Source organism: Thalassophryne amazonica, chromosome 15 (assembly GCF_902500255.1).
Source record: "Thalassophryne amazonica chromosome 15, fThaAma1.1, whole genome shotgun sequence".
Taxonomy (NCBI): Eukaryota; Metazoa; Chordata; class Actinopteri; order Batrachoidiformes; family Batrachoididae; genus Thalassophryne; species Thalassophryne amazonica.
Window position 1 is genome coordinate 46621207 of NC_047117.1, and position 8057 is coordinate 46629263.

The window sequence follows — 8057 nt, forward strand, 5'->3', positions numbered from 1 at the left end:
ACTGAAACTATCCTTCAAATGGTGATGCTTGCAACAAATTCAGCACAAATACAGCTGGAGCAAAATTAATGGAGCAAATTTAACTTTTGACCCCTGTACAAACTGAAACTGACTGTTGTCACCATTCTTGCTGTTTTTACCTCATAACTACATAACATTCAGTCACAGATCTTTATGATCAGGAAAATAATGTGGTGTAGTTTTCTATATGATTGGAGCATCTTTTAATTTACACCAGGAGTGGGCAACTTGTTCCAGAAAGGGCCAAGAGGGTGCAGGTTTTCTTTGCAGCCACTGATTCCACCAGGTGATTTCACTGATTAACTGATTCTGTCTGCTCAAAGTGATATTAATCAGCAAAAGTTGTGAAAAGTTTTTTTTTTTTTTACCATGGAGCTCTGGGTCCATATCCATGAAGGATCTTAGAGTCCTCCCAGAGAGTTTGCAACTTAGTCTAAAAATACCTGGCAAGGAATGTGGACTTAAAAGTGATCCAGGAAGTGTCTGAGAGCAACTCTGAGCAAGGAGTAGACAGAAACTTTTATCTTCGTAAGGAGGCAGGGTTGACCCTGTTCTTCTAAAAGCTGTGATTGGTTGTTACAAAAAGAGAAAGAGAAAAAAAAAATGCGCTCTGCACTCCTAGTTACGAATGGAGAGTAAAATCATCCAATGAAATCAATCATTCAAAATCTACAATGATTCTGTTGGACTAAAGTGTTTATCCCAAAACTGCTATATAAATAAAATGATTGTTACCCTCACCAGACAATGTCGACATCTTCATGTTTTTGAAAAAGAATTTTAAAAATTAAACCCGCTTTGCTCCATTTCTTTCTTGTTACATTTTACTGTTTTGACACAGGTTATTGTTTTAATCCTCTGGTACTGTTCATATCATTTAAAGATAACAATTGAACATTTTATTTTAAAATATTATCTAAACATTGGACAACTTCTTTTCATTTGGGGCCACTGTAAAATGATTCTTGTTCTTTTAAAAATGGAAACAAAGTGGTATTTGGCCCTTTAAATTTTTCGGGGGATCCAAAAGTGATCTGACTAAAAAACTGTGATCTGATCAAAACTGTGGGTTTTGTGATTCATTACACCCCTTCTATTGTATGTATATGCATGTGAAGCTTCTTTTTCAAGGACACAAACAATTTGTGAGAGGAATTTAATCACCATTTGCAAGTAAGTTAGAAATTATGATGACACATGTTTATTGGGTATATTAGGCTACTACCCAGTTAGTGGTTTCACAAACTAATTTCTTACATGATTTTTACTGACACACATTTAGAACAAACTCAATATATGGCAGGCTTTGTGATAGTATGCTCATTTGAAACCATTCTTTATGTTACATGAATTTTAACTGAGTGCTGTGTAGTGGCCTGGTGGTTATCACTGTTGCCTCACAGCGAGAAGTTCCCAGGTTCACTTCCAAAGGGTCCTTTCTCTGTGCAGTTTGCATGAAAATTCAGTAGGTATATCTTATATATTATATTCCAATTCTAAGGTGGAACTATGCTAGTATACTAAGGTATATCTAAATATCTAAAAAGGAAGAGTAAAATAGAAGAGTAGAAAAGAGTAGAGTAGAGCCACTTAGCTGCCTGGTCTTGAGAACCAGGGATGGTAGGTTGAAAAGTTTTTTTTATCCCATGGGAACTCTCCCTACCTACCCAAGGAGCTCAAGAAAAAAAGGATATATATAATAATAAATAATAAGACATAAGAAAGATAAGACATCAGATATATAACTGATATTTATATAATAAGGGTAATAAACAACATATACAATAAATATGGTACTTTATAATATAAAAGAGTAGGTTTTAAAACCTAAATATTAATACAGGAGAAGATTATAGTACAGGTATATTATATGTTCGCCACATCTTTGCGTGGGTCCCCTCCAGATGCTCCAGCTTCCTCCCACTTCCAAAGACATGCACTAGAAGTGCCATTAGAACCAAGTAGCCATGTCACATACTTAAAATGAGTGCAGTATTTGTTTATGTGTAATATCCACTGCCACTAAAATATCCACAGTTCTGTGCATACTTTTCTCTTTTTTATATATGTAATCTCTTTTTTGCTGCTACAAACTTATATATTTTTTATTTTTTTATTTTGCACTCTGGACATAGCTTTTTCATTCTGTTAATTTTATGTTTATTTTCTTTTCTTCCCCAGACCTTTCAAGTCTGCGTGTCGTTTACCCAGGTTTATATTTGCACTGAAAGGCTTGCACCTTACCTTTCGTTGTACCTGTTACAATGACAATAAAGAATCTGTATCTGTAGGTGAATGAGTGAGTCTAAATTGGCCGTAGGTGTGAATGTGCTTGTTTGTGTATATGTGTCAGTCCTGTAATGGAGTGGTTGCCTGTCCAGGCCTGCAATCCTTTGTTTTTAATCAGTCTTTTATTGAGTCTTTTGTGTTTTTCATTTATCTGCTGGTTTCAAAGTCTCTCAGTGAAAGACAGAAACAGCATGAACAACATTGTTAAGATCTGTTCAAAGATTATCGGAGTGAAACAAAGAGACTTAGTTCTTTTTGTAATCAACAGATCCTCTGGAAGGCTGAAATCATCTTGTCCATGTCAGGTCATGTTCTTTTAGGAGAGTTCTCTCTGCTTCCTTTAGGACGCCATTATGCGTCCCCGGTGTGTAGAACTAAGCGGTTTTTAAAGTCGTTTATACCTTCGGCAATTTGACTTTTAAATGCTCCCTAGGTCTGCCATGTTTTTATTTATTTATTTATTCTTGCTATTCATTTTAACTTCTTAAGTCTGTTTTATTTGTTTTTTATTAGTTTTATTGTTGTAAGATATTGTTATGTTATTGTTTGTTTATTTTTTAACGGACTGCTCAAATGAAATTGCCCCTTGTGGGATTAATAAAGTTGTTAATTGATTGATTGATTGATTGATTGTGATTACATCAGGATGTTGTAAAACCCCACCAGATTATCTGTTGACTCACATCACAAACCACAACAGGTTTGTGATGATACAGAGCTGACTTTTCCTTCTACTTGCGTCCTCGTGCAAACAGTCTACCTGAGGCTGGAATAACATGACAGAAGGACAAACATAGGCATAGAGGAGCATAATAGAAGAGAGTTGTAAATTTAAAGGGGTGTCTAAGGTTTGTAGTGAGATGGGGGTTGAATATGAAGACGATGACTGAGGAAGCTTCTGAACCACAAAGACATTTTTACTGGACACCCGTAAACCTCCGATGATCCTGAGGTTGACAGGATGTCCATAAACAACTGTTTAAGAGCGTTCGGGAGAGATCGGTGAGAGTGAAGTTGTCTCGATAAAAGGACACCTTGGGGTCCCACAGCGTTGCGAGACCCCCTCTGGAAAACAGACAGGCTTTTTGCTGTCTCTGAGGACAGAAGGGACTGCTGATCCGAGCAGAGAATTCCAGTCTTTAGTGAACCAGAACACGTAGGATCAACGCTTGTCTGGGTCAACCCAGTGGGCTCCAGGGGAGGAGGTGAGGTGAGGTAAGGCGAGGTGAGGTGGGGGTGGCAGGATGGAGTCAGGAAGTGAGAGGGGAAGGGGCGCCACATGTTTACCGCCACACATGGCTGCACAACATTGTCAGCTAGCGGAGCGCGGTCAAGATGTCCTGCCACTTTGACGCGCTGCAGCTTTCCCACAGCTTGTTTGTGTAAACAGACAGGTCTGACTTGATCCTTGAGAGGTTTACACAACAAGATTAAACTTTTATTTTTGGAATAAGCAGTAAAAATATGGCCTGATGGATTTAAATGCAAAGCGTTAAAAATCCAGATGCTTTACGTTATTATTTTATTGGCTGAAATTGTACTTAAAGATGTCGTGAGAAAAGAATCCATGTTCGTTCTTGGTGTGCTTACATTTACTGGTCATCACCCCTTCACCTCTCAGCGCCCACATGTTGTTTCAACTGTTTTTGTTCAGTTACACATCAGCTCAGCACACATTAAGTGCCTTCATTTTTTAAACTCTAAATGAAAAAAGGAAACAATGCAATATCAAAGTGGTCTTAATGGACCTTATCTCTAGATGACTCAGATGTTATATCGCATGTAGGAAACATGTTGAGTGAACTTCAAACTTTCAGCTCAGCAATTTTGCAAATAAATCCACAAGCACTCATTTATCAGCCAAACATGGAGCTCCAGCTTACAAAGTCACACTTAACCATCTAACATACAGGATGTAAAATTTAATCCAACAATTTAGTATGTTTGAATGTGGATGATTGATTAAAAGACATCAGTAATCAATCTGAAAATCAGTCATGTGCCATTCTCCTGAAAATCTGTTTATGGTTTAGTATATGGTACAGCCACATGAAACATGGGTGTCCCCTTGGCCTTCTCCAGCCACTGTGGTCCTACACACTGGATCGTGCACAGACAAACGTGCCAGATGGTCAAAATGTCAATGCTGACGCTCCCACACAATACAAGTGATATACTCCTTATCTTAGTCTTCCTCAGCAACCGCTAATTTGATACAAAGTCATCCAAGTGGTACTCAACGATCCTCCGAAGAGACCTGGCACCAAAGACATCAGTCATCACTGGTTAGTGTCCAAGTGTCACAGCCATACATTAAGGGCAGTATCTCCCTAAAAGCTGTACTCCCTTTTAACAGGAAGAAACCTCCAGCAGAACCAGGCTCAGGGAGGGGCAGTCTTCTGCTGGGACTGGTTGGGGCTGAGGGAGAGAACCAGGAAAAAGACATGCTGTGGAGGGGAGCAGAGATCGATCACTAATGATTAAATGCAGAGTGGTGCATACAGAGCAAAAAGAGAAAGAAACAATGCATCATGGGAACCCCCCAGCAGTCTACGTCTATAGCAGCATAACTAAGGGATGGTTCAGGGTCACCTGATCCAGCCCTAACTATAAGCTTTAGCAAAAAGGAAAGTTTTAAGCCTAATCTTAAAAGTAGAGAGGGTGTCTGTCTCCCTGATCTGAATTGGGAGCTGGTTCCACAGGAGAGGAGCCTGAAAGCTGAAGGCTCTGCCTCCCATTCTACTCTTACAAACCCTAGGAACTACAAGTAAGCCTGCAGTCTGAGAGCGAAGCGCTCTATTGGGGTGATATGGTACTACGAGGTCCCTAAGATAAGATGGGACCTGATTATTCATGCGCTTTGAATGACATATCCTGATCAAAAATGACTCCAAGATTTCTCACAGTATTACTAGAGGTCAGGGTAATGCCATCCAGAGTAAGGATCTGGTTAGACACCATGTTTCTAAGATTTGTGGGGCCAAGTACAATAACTTCAGTTTTATCTGAGTTTAAAAGCAGGAAATTAGAGGTCATCCATGTCTTTATGTCTGTAAGACAATCCTGCAGTTTAGCTAATTGGTGTGTGTCCTCTGGCTTCATGGATAGATAAAGCTGGGTATCATCTGCGTAACAATGAAAATTTAAGCAATACCGTCTAATAATACTGCCTAAGGGAAGCATGTATAAAGTGAATAAAATTGGTCCTAGCACAGAACCTTGTGGAACTCCATAATTAACTTTAGTCTGTGAAGAAGATTCCCCATTTACATGAACAAATTGTAATCTATTAGACAAATATGATTCAAACCACCGCAGCGCAGTGCCTTTAATACCTATGGAATGCTCTAATCTCTGTAATAAAATTTTATGGTCAACAGTATCAAAAGCAGCACTGAGGTCTAACATCATTTGTAACCTTCACTAATGCTGTTTCTGTACTATGATGAATTCTAAAACCTGACTGAAACTCTTCAAATAGACCATTCCTCTGCAGATGATCAGTTAGCTGTTTTACAACTACCCTTTCAAGAATTTTTGAGAGAAAAGGAAGGTTGGAGATTGGCCTATAATTAGCTAAGATAGCTGGGTCAAGTGATGGCTTTTTAAGTAATGGTTTAATTACTGCCACCTTAAAAGCCTGTGGTACATAGCCAACTAACAAAGATAGATTGATCATATTTAAGATCGAAGCATTAAATAATGGTAGGGCTTCCTTGAGCAGCCTGGTAGGAATGGGGTCTAATAAACATGTTGATGGTTTGGATGAAGTAACTAATGAAAATAACTCAGACAGAACAATCGGAGAGAAAGAGTCTAACCAAATACCGGCATCACTGAAAGCAGCCAAAGATAACGATACGTCTTTGGGATGGTTATGAGTAATTTTTTCTCTAATAGTTAAAATTTTGTTAGCAAAGAAAGTCATGAAGTCATTACTAGTTAAAGTTAATGGAATACTCAGCTCAATAGAGCTCTGACTCTTTGTCAGCCTGGCTACAGTGCTGAAAAGAAACCTGGGGTTGTTCTTATTTTCTTCAATTAGTGATGAGTAGTAAGATGTCCTAGCTTTACGGAGGGCTTTTTTTTATAGAGCAACAGACTCTTTTTCCAGGCTAAGTGAAGATCTTCTAAATTAGTGAGATGCCATTTCCTCTCCAACTTACGGGTTATCTGCTTTAAGCTGCGAGTTTGTGAGTTATACCACGGAGTCAGACACTTCTGATTTAAAGCTCTCTTTTTCAGAGGAGCTACAGCATCCAAAGTTGTCTTCAATGAGGATGTAAAACTATTGACGAGATACTCTATCTCCCTTACAGAGTTTAGGTAGCTACTCTGCACTGTGTTGGTATATGGCATTAGAGAACATAAAGAAGGAATCATATCCTTAAACCTAGTTACAGCGCTTTCTGAAAGACTTCTAGTGTAATGAAACTTATTCCCCACTGCTGGGTAGTCCATCAGAGTAAATGTAAATGTTATTAAGAAATGATCAGACAGAAGGGAGTTTTCAGGGAATACTGTTAAGTCTTCTATTTCCATACCATAAGTCAGAACAAGATCTAAGATATGATTAAAGTGGTGGGTGGACTCATTTACTTTTTGAGCAAAGCCAATAGAGTCTAATAATAGATTAAATGCAGTGTTGAGGCTGTCATTCTCAGCATCTGTGTGGATGTTAAAATCGCCCACTATAATTATCTTATCTGAGCTAAGCACTAAGTCAGACAAAAGGTCTGAAAATTCACAGAGAAACTCACAGTAACGACCAGGTGGACGATAGATAATAACAAATAAAACTGGTTTTTGGGACTTCCAATTTGGATGGACAAGACTAAGAGTCAAGCTTTCAAATGAATTAAAGCTCTGTCTGGGTTTTTGATTAATTAATAAGCTGGAATGGAAGATTGCTGCTAATCCTCCGCCCCGGCCCGTGCTACGAGCATTCTGACAGTTAGTGTGACTCGGGGGTGTTGACTCATTTAAACTAACATATTCATCCTGCTGTAACCAGGTTTCTGTAAGGCAGAATAAATCAATATGTTGATCAATTATTATATCATTTACCAACAGGGACTTAGAAGAGAGAGACCTAATGTTTAATAGACCACATTTAACTGTTTTAGTCTGTGGTGCAGTTGAAGGTGCTATATTATTTTTTCTTTTTGAATTTTTATGCTTAAATAGATTTTTGCTGGTTATTGGTAGTCTGGGAGCAGGCACCGTCTCTACGGGGTGGGGTAATGAGGGGATGGCAGGGGGAGAGAAGCTGCAGAGAGGTGTGTAAGACTACAACTCTGCTTCCTGGTCCCAACCCTGGATAGTCACGGTTTGGAGGATTTAAGAAAATTGGCCAGATTTCTAGAAATGAGAGCTGCTCCATCCAAAGTGGGATGGATGCCGTCTCTCCTAACAAGACCAGGTTTTCCCCAGAAGCTTTGCCAATTATCTATGAAGCCCACCTCATTTTTTGGACACCACTCAGACAGCCAGCAATTCAAGGAGAACATGCGGCTAAACATGTCACTCCCGGTCTGATTGGGAGGGGCCCAGAGAAAACTACAGAGTCCGACATTGTTTTTGCAAAGTTACACACCGATTTAATGTTAATTTTAGTGACCTCCGATTGGCGTAACCGGGTGTCATTACTGCCGACGTGAATTACAATCTTACCAAATTTACGCTTAGCCTTAGCCAGCAGTTTCAAATTTCCTTCAACTGAAAAGTTATCTTTTTTAACGCTAAAC